Source organism: Miscanthus floridulus, chromosome 13, assembly GCF_019320115.1.
Source record: "Miscanthus floridulus cultivar M001 chromosome 13, ASM1932011v1, whole genome shotgun sequence".
Taxonomy (NCBI): Eukaryota; Viridiplantae; Streptophyta; class Magnoliopsida; order Poales; family Poaceae; genus Miscanthus; species Miscanthus floridulus.
Genome location: NC_089592.1, coordinates 5,231,126 through 5,246,833, shown reverse-complemented (window position 1 = coordinate 5,246,833; position 15,708 = coordinate 5,231,126). Strand labels below are relative to the sequence as shown.

Here is a 15,708-nt window from a genome sequence, read left to right as displayed (position 1 = left end):
TGAATTAATAAATTTTTTTTTGACACTGACTAAACTTTAGATATCACTTTTATATCATCTGTTTGGAACCTTATGAGTTGTTTAGAAGTTTAGTGGCTAAACTCTAGAGCATGAGATCCAATTATCCAAAGTTCTAAAGGGACCCTAAAAGTTTGGATATGCTGAGTACAGAACTACGTAGAGATGAACCAAGTCTAGTAACCCAACAGGGAGTTGACACTTGACGCCATATCGTCGTGCAAAGACCATCGAAGCTCGGTCCGTGCAACGTGATAAATAGTTCAATGAAATAAATACGTACGAGCGCAGGTCCATCCCCAAATCCGCCCCACTAGTACCGGCAGCATCGGCGAAATACACGTACACCCAGACCCAGACCCAGACCCGGCACGACTGACGGGGGAGCTCTCATCGGCCAAGCCTTTTGCCCCGGTGCTCCCACACTGTCACACAACACAACTAGACTAGGACACGGACACGGACACGGACACGACGATTCGACTCGTACCATACGACGCCTGGCAAACAGCAGCAGCATCCGCGTCAATACTTGGCGGTGCCGGCGAAGTAGGCGAGCACGCCGACGAGCGGCGCGTTGATGTAGGTGGCGGGCTCGGTCTGGCCGTAGCTATCGCGGTCGTCGACGAACCCGTCGTGCGCGTCGGGGCCACCCACCAGCAGGTTGGCGTCGGGCGCCGCCGAGTGCAGGTACGCGAACCCCTGGTCGCAGCCGATCCGCGCCGGGTGGGCGCGCACCGACGGCAACGACGCGCCGCGGTGGTGCAGCCGGCGCGGGTACCGGTCCCCGAACCCCACCATGAACGACGTGCCCGCCGGGTTCTTCCCCAGGATGTAGTCCACCTGCCGCTTCGCCAGCGCCACCTCGCCGCCGCCGCAGGCCGCGGTGGCGCCGGCGGAGCGGAGGTACTTGGCGTACGCCAGCAGCAGGAACGTCGTCGTCGTCACGTACTGCATGTTGCTGCCGCCTTCCCTGTAGATGAGCCCGCCCGGCCTGGAACCCGCTGGCGCCCGGCACCAGCGAGCAGATGTAGCTGTCGGAGTGCGCCTTGTACAGCTGCAGCCCGGGGACGTTCTGCCTCCGGTCCCGCCGGAGGACGGCCCTCGCCAGCAGCACCTTGGTGCCGATGCGCTTGTCGTCCCAGCTGAAGCTGTAGTCGTCGTTCCCGGCGCCGTCCTGGGCGCCGTTGGCGCGCACGTACGCCACGAAACGTCGCGTTCCCGGACGCGCGGTGCAGCCACGCGGCCGCCCACAGCAGCTCGTCCTCGTACCCGGAGTAGGAGCAGTAGAATGGACAAACCGCGGCGCCGAGCGCCCCCTCGCTGTATGACCCCCGGTGGCGGTCCGCGAGCTCGAACGCCACCACGGCAGCGCGGAGCAGGCTCGCCGCGTACCCCGGGTCGGCGCGGTAGAACGCGACGGCGGAGGCGGCTAGCGCCGCGGCCGTCTCGGCGGCCACGTCGGAGCCAGGGGTGGACGCGGTGACGGCGTACACGGCCCGCGGCGTGTCCATGTCCTCCGGCCGCTCCCAGCACTTGTGGTCCTGACCCGGGTCGCCCACCTGGACGTAGAGCGTCCCCGGGGTGGATGATGGATTCACCCAGGACCTCAGCTTCCGGAGCCAAACTCACACAAGCTCGCCTCCGGCAGGAAATTAGTGAGTGCACACTCGCATTGCGGCGACGCACGCCCTTTTCTTATGCTTTGGAATAAACTGACACTGCTGCAAACAAAGGCTTACATGATGCTTATAAAGACTTAATCACGTACCGTCGAGCAACAGCCTCAAACCGGGTCTCATGCGCACGCACGCATGATCTCCACACGGCCCGGGCTTCCACTCGTGCATGAGCCACTCACTCATGCGCATGAACCGGGCGTCCTCCGAGCTGACCGGGAGCTACGCTCCAACGTGCTCCTCTACTTATGCATGCAGCTAACAAACCTGAAGACTCACTCCACTAACACATGTAACGTGCTAACTAACTAGCTAGATGATTAACTGACGCACACCAACAACTAGCTCATGCCTCCACGAGAACACATCTCGCCTTTCAGCAACCTGCATGCTAACTAATGCAAATACTCAAATATGAACAAGTCATGATTATTCCTAACATTGCCTCTCCTAATCTTGACTTGCGAACTCAACGCTTCATCACAGAAGGGTTGCTTCGTTATCGACCTTCGCAAGCAGCGCCTCTTCCTGCTTCTTCTTTGGACATTCATGGGAGAAATGTCCTCGCTCGCCGCAGTTGTAGCACTTGCCTTTCTTGTTCTTTGACTTGCCCTCGCCGTACTCAGAGTAGGTGCTATTGCTCCCGTCATCATCGTTGTCGCCGCCGCGGCCACCACCACGGCCGTTCTGCGCATCGCCCGCACGTGCGCGGTCCTTGTTGCGTCGCTGACGACGACATGCCTCCCACTGCTCCTCCGTGAGAAGCAGCTGCCCGGTGCGCTCGCCTCCAAGCTCGACGCCGCCGCAACGCTCCTCCGCCACGCGCAGCCTGCCGACGAGTTCCTCCAGCGACATCTTCTTGAAGTCAGCGAACATCTCGATGGAGCATGCAATTTGGTTGAACCTCGATGGCACAACCTGCAGCATCTTCTTGACGACGCGCTCGTCCTCCATGTCCTCGCCCAACTCGCGCAGCTCCGCAGCAATGGAGCCGATCCTCACGGCGAAGTCGTCGATCGCCTCGCCGTCCTTGAACGCTGCGTTCTCGAACTGCTTGAGGAGGTGCTGCGCCTTGGCTTCCTGCACATGCGTGTCTCCCACGCGCAGCGACTTGATCGTCTCCCAAGCCTCCTTGACCGTCTTCTTCGCGACGAGCCCAGACTTCATCTCCGGTGGCACACCGCGGAGAATGACAGCCAGTGCCCGTCGATCCTTGCCGCGCTCGGCGTTGCCGCCCTCCATGGCATCCCAGAGCTCCATGCCCTCCAGGTTGCACTGCACTTCAAGTGCCCACTCGCGGTAGTTCGTCTTCGTCAGCTTCGGGATCTCGATGCCACCAAAACCGCGCTCCACCACGACCGTACGCGGCGAGCTGGTGCCTTCCTTCACATCACCACCGGCCATCGTCGTTGCCGTCGGACCTCTGCGTGGGATCACGCGCTTCTTCTTCGGCGGCTCTCGTGGTGGACTGAAGGAACCACCGTAGTACATACACCGGCTCTGGTACCAAATGATGGATTCACCCAGGACCTCAGCTTGCGGAGCCAAACTCACACAAGCTCGCCTCTGGCAGGAAATTAGCGAGTGCACACTCGCAGGATAAGTTTAAAGTGGACACAGACACTTGCGGCGACGCACGCCCTTTTCTTATGCTTTGGATTAAACTGACACTGCTGCAAACAAAGGCTTGCATGATGCTTATAAAGACTCAATCACGTACCGTCGAGCAACAACCTCAAACCGGGTCTCACGCGCACGCACGCATGATCTCCACACGGCCCGGGCTTCCACTCGTGCATGAGCCACTCACTCATGCGCATGAACCGGGCGTCCTCCGAGCTGACCGGGAGCTACGCTCCAACGTGCTCCTCTACTTATGCATGCAGCTAACAAACCTGAAGACTCACTCCACTAACACATGCAACGTGCTAACTAACTAGCTAGATGATTAACTGACGCACACCAACAACTAGCTCATGCCTCCACGAGAACACATCTCGCCTTTCAGCAACCTGCATGCTAGCTAATGCAAATACTCAAATATGAACAAGTCATGATTATTCCTAACAGTGGAGGTGGCGGCCTTGAGTAGGTAGTCGGCGCCCCAGCGCACTGCGGCGCGGGCGTGCGGGAGGTCGGAGGCCATGTACTTTCCGAAGTCCGCCACGCTCCATGCTAGCATCGTGGTGGTGAACGCCATTGGCAGGCCGAACTTCATGTTGTCGCCGGCGTCGTAGTACCCGCCCACCAGATCCACCTGCAGTGCACGCCGGCCGGATTATCGAGGTCGTCAGTCGTGCGTGCGTGGACAATGCGAGCGAGAGAGATGAGGAGGAGGTAGGAGCATTTGGCATTACGTTGTGCTGGTCGCCGTCGGTGAGGCCGGAGTCGCCGCGCCAGGGCATGCGGTTGCCCGGCGGCAGCTTGCCGGAGCGCTGGCCCTCGAAGTAGATGATGGACTTGGCGAGCGCGTCGGCGTAGTTGAAGGCCGCGGCGAGGCCCGGGGCGAGGAGGAGCAGCAGCAGGACGGCGCACAAGCTGAGCAGAGTGGGGAGGGGGAGTGACAGTCGGGTACTCGGGTCTCCGGTTTTCAATTTTCAATTTCAATCGAAAAGCAGCAGCCAGAAGGGCGAAGGCTGGCGGCAGGGTCCCATGCCCAAGCTGGAGTAGACCCGGTTTGTTGACCAAAGGACCAGCTTTTTGCTCGTTCCCAAATGCCTCTGGCTCTATTTTCAACCGGTAGGGCATGTTTGATCCAGGGGTCTTAAAAGAAAATTTTGAAGAAATGTATTCCAAGAAAAGGAATCATTTCATAGTGTTCTTTTTTGACAATAATATCATTTCGTAGTGCTAGTAACGAAGGGATGTTGAGTTCCTTTTCAAAGGAAAGAAAAATCATAGTAGTGCAAAATGTAGGAAATAAAACATCAACTAAAGAGAAAGAATCTTTGCTCTTCGTGCTATCGTTTGAATCCACGAACCAAAGTTTAAGGATGCCATATCGGGTGTCAAATAAGAGTATCACATCGAGTGTTCGGATAATAATAATAAAAAAATTATCAGTAATCCACGAGATAAATTTATTAAGTCTAATTAATCGGTCATTTTGCGTACTGGCTGCCTCGGTCTCGCGAGACAGGCTCTCACGGGCCAGCAGCGCGTGAGCCGGGCTCCGCGGAAACGAGAACCAGTTTCGTTTGCCGGGAGGGAGGCAGGCTAGGCACGAGCAAGACAGAGATGCAAGCAACCAATCGCCCCTCAATTGAGCCTGGCTGGCGGTGCTGCAGCCAACCAATCGCCGGGTGCATGCGCCGAGTAATGTGTCCAGGACGAGCAGCAGCGTGCAGTTTTCAATTCGAAGCAGCGTGCAGTTTTCAATTCGAAGCAGCGTGCAGTTTTCAATTCGAAGCAGCATGCAGGCAGGGAACCAAAGCAAAAGCAGGCAGCTCCATGCATGCAGTTTTACTGTGGCGTGGCTGCACCTGGACCGCTCACAGGTCACCGCTGGAGACTGGTGGAGTCTGCGTCCATCTACCCACATGACCCACACGCCCCTCTCTGCAATGTCACTACTGCAACATGCAGTGATGGATGCTCCCTTTTCACGCAGGGCATGGCAAGGGCGCAAGGCAGCTTGGGACTTCACCGCACGCGAAGTCCAAAGCCCCCCTGTTGACCAAAGAACCAGCGGACCAGCCTTTGCTCTCGACCTTTTTTCTCAACAGGAACAGGTGTTATTTCTATCTCCAGAAGAAGTACGTACTAGAGTGGTTTAGCATTAGGATTTGTACGTCTTGATGATTAGTGTATCCTTCCCCCTCCTGGACCAACCTGTTATACTTGGGCCTATTTTTTACAACAAATTTGTCGTCCGGTCATAGTTTAGTGCTTTATCAAGTTGCAGGCCACGTTTGAACCTTTGAACATTATGCCTCGTGCAAAATACAGTAACTTCGTTCCATCTTTAAGCGGTTCTTATAACTAGACATGCAAATGTGTGACTAACACATAATATATTTGTCCCTAACATGGTGAGGAACTCCTTTCAAAATTCCTTGAAGACACCATTGGTATTTTATAATGTTTACCACCGCATATACTACTTATCTAGATATCCTTGTTCCTTCTCAAGATAAATTATTGTTCCTCCAATTTTTATTTATTTTTTGATAAAATTGTTCCTCCAGTTTTGATGGTCTCTTATGTAGGCATTATCTATTAGTAGATCATTGGTTGAATCAAATTGGCATCACAAAGAACGTCACTAGTACATGAGAATTATGTTGGTTCTCAAACCATTTGGAATCTAAGACAAATGCATCCTCGATTGATCTGGGAAAGTTGTGTCCACTTTATGAATTTGAATAGGATCAGACATCAAGATCCTATGGACTTTGATAAAAACAACGAGGCTGCTTCATTTGTATCCAAATTCCAAATGGAGGCACAGGTTGTCCAAATTGGACACAAACATGCATGCATCTGAAAGTTGTCTTGTTTTTATATTTTTCACACGCTTTCAGCGAAATATACTGGAACCCAACGACAACATTACATAATTTTTTGCAGGATTGAAACTGCCGGAAAGCTATGCCTTCATCCAGTATCAAGGGGAGTATTGTTTCCAGAGTTCAGTGATGTATACATCCAAAAGCAAGCAAAGACTGGACCATCTCGTTATTCTTGTCCAAGGTATTGTTGAAGAATTAGGCAATTTCCTGATTAATTTTTAGATTAATAGCAGAATACAAATCATGACAATCTCATAAACTAGCATGCAGATCTCTAACATACTAGTTAAATCAGGCAACATTAATAGCAATATAGCTAGCAACATAGCTAAGATCATCATGATCAACATAGTAGCCGAACGATAATAATAGATTGATCATGTGGTGTGTACCTTTTGTTTGTAGAAGAAAATAGTGTCGCTGGTGAAGATGATGCAGAGGAAGACGCTGCTAGTGGTGGTGGTACTAAGTCGTCGATGAGTGGTGAAGGAAGAGCTCGGAGCAGCTGACAAGAAGAAGTTAATCATGGGCAAGGTGGAGCACTAGGTGCGGTAGTGCCGCCCCTAGGGTGCAGCAGTGCCGCACCACCTGAGACACTTTTGTTCAAGGTGCTTTCCTAACTCAAGATTTGAATCATCTAGCCCATTCAAACCATTTCACTTTTAACCTCCATTTATACAGTTTCTTATTTGGGTCTATATTTTTGCATAGATGGCCTCCGGAGGAGATGATGATCGGAGAGTTTGGAGGAAGTTTGATGCCCCAAAGGAGAAGCCTCCATCTTAGCGTGGTAGAGGAACAACAGGCTCTAGTGGGGTTGCTCGTGACGGGGGGAGCCGTGATGAGCAGATTCGGTAGGAGGAGGCCTTGGAGAGAGCTGGACGCGTCATCCCTCATGATGCATGTCTAGAGACACCACCTCATATAGATGAGTTTGATCCTTCATATATCAGAAACTATGATGAGGATGTGGTGGAAAGGAGAGCCAATGACAATCATTAGCATCTAGTTGTTGACTACATGGGCAAGCCGAAGATGGTTGAGGAGGCTAGAGAAGAGAACCCATATATTGTGCCAAAGGATTTGGGTGTCCATTATAGATTTTGGAATGTCTTCCATTCTAACTTCTATACCTCAGTCATTTTCAACAACAAGAAGTCCAAGATTGTAAGGATGAAGTATATTGACTGGGAAGAGCTGAGGGAGATGAATGACCCCCGATTTCAATTAGGCAATTCAGGCTTGTGAGAGATTTGGATTGATAGATATCATTGCTTTCAGGTATGATTGGAATGTTGAAGTACTTGCTCAGTTCCATGCTACCTATTACTACAAGAGAGACACCGATGAGATACATTGGATGACAGAAGGTTGTCACTATCGTGTTATTTTGTCACTTTCAGCCATCTCCTTGGGTTTGATGAGGAGCATCGTGGATTCTCCTATATTCATGATGAGAGGAGGGCTGAGGCTAGAGAGATTGCATTTCATGTATCTCAACAGTAGATCTACAGATGGCAAGGTCAAGGGCCTGAAAAGCTACTACTATATCCTCAACAACCTGATTAGGCACACAATAAATCCGAAAGATGGAGCCGCATCTGACCTTAATGGGTATGTGAGGAATGTTCTTGCTAGATTTGCTCCTAGTGGTGACAAGTTTAATGTTCCTCGCATCATGTGGCATGAGATTCGAGTGACAATGTGTCGGGGACCAATACTAGGGTACCCAAAGAGGAGGAGCTAATGACCATCAATATTGATTCATCCGAGCAGTCAAGAGCGTGACTACAACTCCAACCAACCCCTGGCGCGTAGGCTCCGACTCGCCCGACCTCTGGGGGGTAGGCTCTGCCTCGCCCGACCCCAAGGCCGCGGGCTCCACCTCGCCCGACCACGTGGCCGCAGGCTCTGCCTCGCCTGACCTCTGGGGGCGGGCTCCGCCTCGCCCGACCCCAAGGCCATGGGCTTTGCCTCTCTCGACCTCTGGGGGATGAAAAGGGCGGGCTCTGCCTCGTCCGACCCCGAGGCCTCGGGCTCTGCCTTGCCCCACCTCTAGGGATGGGCTCCGCCTTGCTCAACCACGAGGCCGCTAGCTCTGCCTCGCCCGACCCCGAGGCCACGGGCTCCGCCTCACCCGACCTCTAGGGGCGGGATCCGCCTCGCTCGACCCTGAGACCACGGGCTCCGCCTCGCCCAACCCTTGAGTTTACGCTCTGCCTCGCCCGACCTCTGGTGGTGGGCTCTGCCTCGCCATACCCCGAGGCCGCGAGCTCTGAACGCCATGATCGGCAGATGACGCTTGCGCATGGCGCCAGTGGCGGACAGGGCCCGCGACGTGGAGCTATCCCTGTTGACATCTACAGGGTCGGCCGGACCTGCATGAAGGATAAGAAGGACCCAGCAATCCTGAAGGACTTCCTCTCTCTCTCTCTGTCTGGTTCTTCTCTTTTCCTCCGCTGTAACCCGTGCTTTCCCTTGGCCTATAAAAGGGAAAGCAGGGCGCCCCATAAGAGGGACCCGATCCGATCCGATTCAAGATGAACTCATCGAACCCCGAACCCATCAGAACACGACACAAGCACACAGCTGAGCAGCGACCGAGCTCTCGGCACCCGTTCACTCCTTTCACTAGAGACTTGGGACCTGTCCCTCTCTCGCCAGTCTGTAACCCCCAATGTTTTCCTAAACGGTAAACGGTCTTTACACGGTCGCCCTTTGTTTAACGTTTAGGCTGTTTACACGGTGTTTAAACGAAGTTAAACGGTTTTGTACTTTTTAAAAAAATACATATAATTATATATGTGCATGTAAAAAATCAAGTATTCTAGCATTTATACATATTTATCCAAGTAAAAATCAATTATTTTGGTATGTATATATATTTATGCATGTGAAAAGTACCAAATATAGATATTTATGCATGTAACATATCAAGTGTACATATTTATAAATATAATAAACTTAAGTATACAAATTTATCCATACAAAACTGAACTAGATTTACCTCGTGTTCGCCTAAACGGCCGTTTAAACAGCTGTTTAGCCCATTTAATGCTGTTTATTTCCATTCCGTTTAGGCCGTTTAGGCCGTTTTTCCTGTTTTTTGACCGTTTAAACGATCAACCGTTTAATTTCCGTTTACCCCCTAAACAAAACAGTTTACCACCATTTACCGTTTACTGGCCGTTTAATCCGTTTAGGTGAACACTGGTAACCCCTACTATAAACTTTTAGTGCTAGTAACACGAGCAGCAGCGATGAACTAGACGTAGGGACTTTCTCTCTGAACCAGTATAAACCTTATGTCCTCTAAGCACACCATCCGAGGCAGACGCGCAATACTAGAAATTTACTCGTCGGTGGTAACTCAAAACATCGACAGTTGGCGTACCAGGTAGAGGCCTTTTGCGCGTCTCGACATCCACACCAGGCCTCGGATGGCTAGTCACAATGTCAGTTGGGTGCCGGGCGCGCACGTGCGCTTCAGGAACCTAGACTTCGTCATCACAATAGAGGAAGGGTTGGTGCAGGCTCCCGCCGCCATCCAACCTCTCCACTTCACCGGCCTTGATGCGATCATCGAGGCGCTTGAGGAGCTATAGCTGCACGCACCAGAAGCCCGCACTCCCAGGAGCGACCAGCTCCTCGGCTTCGACTACGAGAGGTTAGAGCGCCAGCTCGGTGCCTTCCTGGGACCCCTACCATCCCAGGAGGACCTAGGCCGCCTCACCTTCTCGTTCGTCAATGTCATGACGCAGCTCACCAGAGGAGAGCCGCTCTCCCTGGAATACCTCATCCGGAGTGCCCCGATGGCACTCCCGCTCGGTCTGCGCAACACCACAGAGACTGTTGGCCACCTTGTGGCGCAACGCACTCCTCGGTCCCCTATGAACGACGAGTTCGTGGGGATGACCGAATATATCGTGGAATCTTTCCACGACCTCCTCACTGGAGAATTGGAGTCGCCCTCTAGCCCTGACTCCAGCAGGGGAAGCCATCACATCTCTTGTGAATGTTTCATAGTAGATACCCTTGAGGGTCATGTTGAAAGCATCCATGAGGGAGAGGCTACCCCAACGAATGACCTCGACAACGAGGCCGAGGAGGATGTAGGGGCCCCGTCTTGCCTACGGGTGGAGCAGCTGAAGGCCCGGCACCAAGAGCTCGAGGAAGCATGACTCCAGCTCGAGCAGGAACACATGGAGCTCGAGCGCCACAGAGACAGTGGGCTCGCGCGTGCCATGGCCCATGACATGAACCGAAGGATCATCGAGGACGATGAAGCCCTCCCACACTTCACCTAGGTGAGCCTGAACATCGCTACGGCGGCGGCCTTGCTCCGGGGGCTTCCAGGACCCGTGACACCCGAGGATCGTTAGGGCCATTGTGAGATTCGCACGCTACTCGAGCGTGCGGCGGCGTAGCAGGCCGAGAGCTCGTTGTTCCGACAACGCGAGCTCGACGCCAGCCAGCGTGCGCCCTCAAAGTGACCCAACAAGGACGTGTCAGTCCAACAGGTGCCACAAGGCGGCAGGCTGCGCACCACAGTCCCGATGCATGAGCGTCTCGGCCGCCACCGTGATGTGCGTGACACCCTCGATGCCTGTAGGTGTGTCCACGGTGATACGAGGGAGGGGGCTAGCCACGGCTACCACCCTCGTCGTGGCGGACGCTACGACAACAGCGAGGACCGAAGCCCGAGCCCCGACTTGTCGGGACCTCAAGCCTTTGGCCAACACATCCTCAACGCCGCCTTCCCACCATGGTTCCTCTGGCTCGCCTGGCGCATAAGATCGGGGGTGGACGCCACAAAAACTACTCGGATGATGACTTGAGTGAAGATTCAAGATCCTTGAGTTGATTAACATCACTCAGAAGACTACTTCAAAATAGGAGCTTTCAAAAAACATAAGATTCAAGACCCTCCAACTTTTTGTTCCAAATAGCAAGAGGCTCGGGGGCTACACTCAGTGAGTGCACTTTTTCTTCGAAAAAGCGCATGTCACCAAGAAGACTTCTTCAAGACAAACCACTTCAAGACCTTACGACAAAAAGAACCCGGACCAAGCTATAACCGAGTTCTTTTTGATAAAGAACCCAGTTATATGCTCGGGAGCCCTACGATGAAGAATCAGAGCAATTTCAAGACAAGACCCTCTAGCTCCTTGTTCCAAATAGCAAGAGGCTCGGGGGCTACACCTAGATGGATGTACTTTTTCTTCAAAAAGCACTCACCACTCGAAGATCCCAAGAAGCGCTACATGGTTTCACTCAAGAAAGCACTCAGACGACACTTGTTCCTACTCGACAAGACCTGAAGGAACAAGACGAGGCTTCCAGAGCTCAACCATGAAGTGCTCGGGGGCTTGTCGATGCGGGACCCACAGGATACCCCACAAGGAAGAGAGGAGATCTAGTTTGATTAGGATTCCTCCCATATAATCCTAGTAGTAATACTACCCTGTAATCCTACTAGGACTCTACATTATAAACCGACTAGGACTCTGGCCTCCTGACTATATAAAGGAGGGCAGGGCTCCTTAGATCGGGAGTTTAGAAGAGAGTTCAAGAGAACAATTGTACGATACAACACTTTACGATCAATCCAACGCAAAGGCTAACACCGACTAGACGTAGGGCTATTACTCGATCATCGATCGAGGGTCCGAACCAGGATAAATCGTCTGTCTCTTGCATTAACCGTCGAGTTCTGCATACGCTAAAGCCCGAACATACTACCTCGGGGACCCCCATGGCAGGCTATCGGTGGTTAAACATCGACAGTTTGGGACTTAGAAGAAATTCCTAATGGAGCCAAAACAGTAGGCTGTAAATGGGTTTACAAGATAAAATGTGACTCCAAAGAGAATGTAGAAAGATATAAAGCACGACTTTTAGCAAAATGCTTTATGCAAAGAGAATGAATAGATTACAATGAGAGTTTTCTCTCCAGTCTCATACAAGGATTCTTTTAGAATCATAATGGTGTTATTGGCACATTACGATTTAGAGTTACATCAGATGGATGTAAAGATGACATTCCTCAATGGGGATTTGTATGAAAACGTTTATATGGCACAACCCAAAGGTTTTGTCGTGGAAGAAAAAGAACGTATGAGATACCGTCTGTAGAAATCCATTTATGGGTTAAAACAAGTCATAAGACAGTAGTATTTGAAGTTGATGAAATGATAAGAAAGTTTGGGTTTAAAGAAAATGAGAAGGACAATAGCGTTTATGCGAAGATCAAGAATAGAAAATTCTTTTTCCACATTCTATGAATAGATGACATTCTACTCACTAGTAATGATGTTAATCTATCTTTGGAGAAGAAGAAGTTTTGTCCTCAAGTTTCAATGTGAATGATCTTGGTAAAGCGTCATTGGTTCTAGGAATCGAAATTCACCAAGATAGAAGAAAATGGGGTATTAGAACTATCGCAAAGGCATACTTAGAAAAGATTCTAAAGAAATAAAGTATGCATGCGAGTAAACCTACGCCTGCTCCTATAGTCAAGGGTAATAGATTTGAGAACTTTAAGTGTTCCAGGAACCGATATGAGATCAATCAAATGAACATGGTTCGATATGCTTCAGCTGTTGGAAGCTTGATGAGTGTACAAGTACAAGTAATAACTTACCCTAACGTAGTTTACGTATCTAGGATATTTTGGCAGAAGTGCAGTCCAGATATAGATCACTGGAATGGAGTTGAAAATGTCTTACAATTTTGCAAAGTATCATAGGCCTCATGCTAAGTAAGAAAGAACAAGTACTCTCAAATAGTTGAGGGTACAAATATTATGTCTTGGCGAGATGTGTAGTAAAATCCACAGTAGTTGCAAACACTCGCAGTTAGAGTATTATTGTGGAAAAGCTCCAAAGAAACAGCTATGGTGTCATCAGTGATGCATACCATATTATAGCTTGACATGAGGCTTAAGGAACATGCAAAAGAGGTTAAGGGAATTTGTACCCGGATTTAACAATGGTAGACAACAACAATAACCATTTAAAGTAAGTTAACTCCTAAGACAACAGGTCAAGTGTGCTGCCAAACACATTGACACTAAGTTATATGTTGTAAAGGAGAAAAATTCAGAATCATTTTGAAAGCATTGAGCACATAAGTACCGAGTAAGTACTTGCGGATCCGCTTACCAAAGGCTTACCACCCAGTGCGTTCAGAGAACACACAGTCGACATGGGTTTATGGGAAAGCTTATGATTTCTAGATACTAAGGGCCTAGTTGAGAATCTGTTTCAAAACAGAGAGGTGCATTGTAGCTGTTTAATCTAGTGGCAACTGACCGTGATGATGAGGCACGCTCTATGCACTGATCTGTGATGGAATGGGAAAAAGGTAAATTAAGTTGAGTTTAAGTGATAAGGTAAGATCAAGGGGGAGAATGTTAGGATGATCTCCACCAATTTGGCCCAACGGCCAATTGGGCAGACTCGCGCCCTGATCGGGGGCGCCCAGCCGCTCTCCTGGCTAGTGGGCCCCCGTCGCCCATTGCTATGTAAAGGAGGTGGGAACTAGGGCTCATGACATGAGGTTTGCAGCAGCCACCAGTTCCCCACCGAGTCTAACCCTAGTCCGATCTAGAGGGAGCGCTGTGAGCAATGGGAAGCTCCACCAGCCTTCACTGCCGCCTCTGCACAGTGCCGGTTGTCCACACCCCGCCGGGACACCACTAGAGCGCTACCCCGTTGCTGACCTTATCACCGACACATTGCGGCCACCTTGTTGGCGGTGCCACCGCCGCGACTGCCTTTTGCTAAGGTAAATCAACAAGTCCCCTCATCTAAGCTAAGTATTACCCACTAATCTACGCCTAGAGGTTCTAGAAATGCTATCAGGGAGAAGTGCCGCTGGAATCTGCGCTCCGTCGGGAGAGTCAACCACTTGGCGAAGGTTTGCATCTCCCTGGATACCGTGGACCTCGCCGTCCTGCCGCTTCTGGAGGGGACTGGGATGGACCTCGCCGCCGGCCGTCTCCTCCGTTGGTACGGGAGGGACATCCGCCACCATGCCAGGAAAGTCAATGGCAGGCATGGCGTTTTCAACTAGGCCACCTACGACGTCTCGAGGATCCTTATCAACGCCAACGACGACCTCGTGAAGCAACAGGAGCCGATCGGGGAGAGCAAGATCGCTGCCATGCGTGAGGTGATGGAGGGCCTCAAGCCGCTCCTCGTGCTCCTCCCCAACGAGCAGGCCGCCGCCGTCGACGGCGGTGGGGCCGGCGGCGGACATTAGTAGTCCCATCGGCGGCGGGAGGCCGACCACATCTAGAGTAATCTCTTTTTCTTAGCTGTAGATCTATCTGGTTTGAATATGAGTAATCTGGAGTAGAGTAGAGCAATCTAGAGGAGTAGAGTAAGCAAATCTGGTGGAGTAGAGTAAGCAATGTGGAGGAGTAGTAGCAAGCAATCTGGAGTAGAACAAATCTGGGTTCAGTAGTAATCTCGTAGAATTGTTATCCATATGTGTCTGTTTGCAGTGTCTTTTGATCTATCGGCTGTAATCAGGACATATCTGCTGCTGAAATCGAAATTTGGCTGTTCTGGAAATATCTACTAAAATCTGAATTCGAAATCTGGCTGTTCTGAAAATATCTACTGCAATATGAGATTTGTAATACTGTTATCTGTTATGTGTGTGTTCCACATTTGGTATATCAGCTGAAATCTGGAATTTGATTTATTTGCTGAAATCTGATTATCTGTTTCTGATGCTTCCCCGGGAAACAGCAAAAGGGCTGGCTGGAACAAGGGAAACAGCCAAAGGGCTGGTTGGAACAAAAGTTGTGTGTTCCACATTTGATTTATCTGCTGAAATTTAGAATTTGATTTATCTGCTGAAATTTGGTTATCTGTTTCTGATGCTTCCCTGGGAAACAGCCAAAGGGCTGGCTGGAACAAGGGAAACAGCCAAAGGGATGGTTGGAACAAAAGCTGGTCCAGACCAAGCAGGTACTACTAAGGCACTTTAATATGACTTCCATTTTAGTTGATACTTGATAACTTATCACTCTGAGCTGATAATGATATGCAAGATACACTCACAGGAAACTCTGTAAGATGCCAACTCACCCATCTCTCCACTTTATCCTCTTACGCTCTCAATTTTGGATGTGAAGCTCTAGCTATTTTCAATTATATATTTGCAGCTCTCTGATAGAGTGTATGTTCCTCTAAATGCAGGTCCCCAGAGGTTACCATCAATATTTCCTGATAAAGTTCAACGTTCAAAGGTATGATATAGATACTTGTTTGTGTACGATATGTTATGTGTGTCCACTTGTAGAGAACAATGAATTAACAATGGGAGCATGGACTAAAAGTCTAAAACACAATAACCAATTAGCGGTGCGCCTAGAAGGCGGCAGGACACGCCACCCTGCACCTGGGCGGTGGGGGGACGCTGTAGGTGCCGCGTGCCTGGCCCTTGCGGTGGCCATTGCCCCTGGCCTAGGTGCCTCCGGATGAGTG

General features: G+C 50.7%; 1 pseudogene; it reads right to left on the bottom strand.

Annotated features, from left to right (window-relative positions):
• Positions 1-346: 346 nt before the first annotated feature.
• LOC136499318 (endoglucanase 19-like) lies at positions 347-14,269 on the bottom strand (annotated as a pseudogene).
• Positions 14,270-15,708: the final 1,439 nt, after the last annotated feature.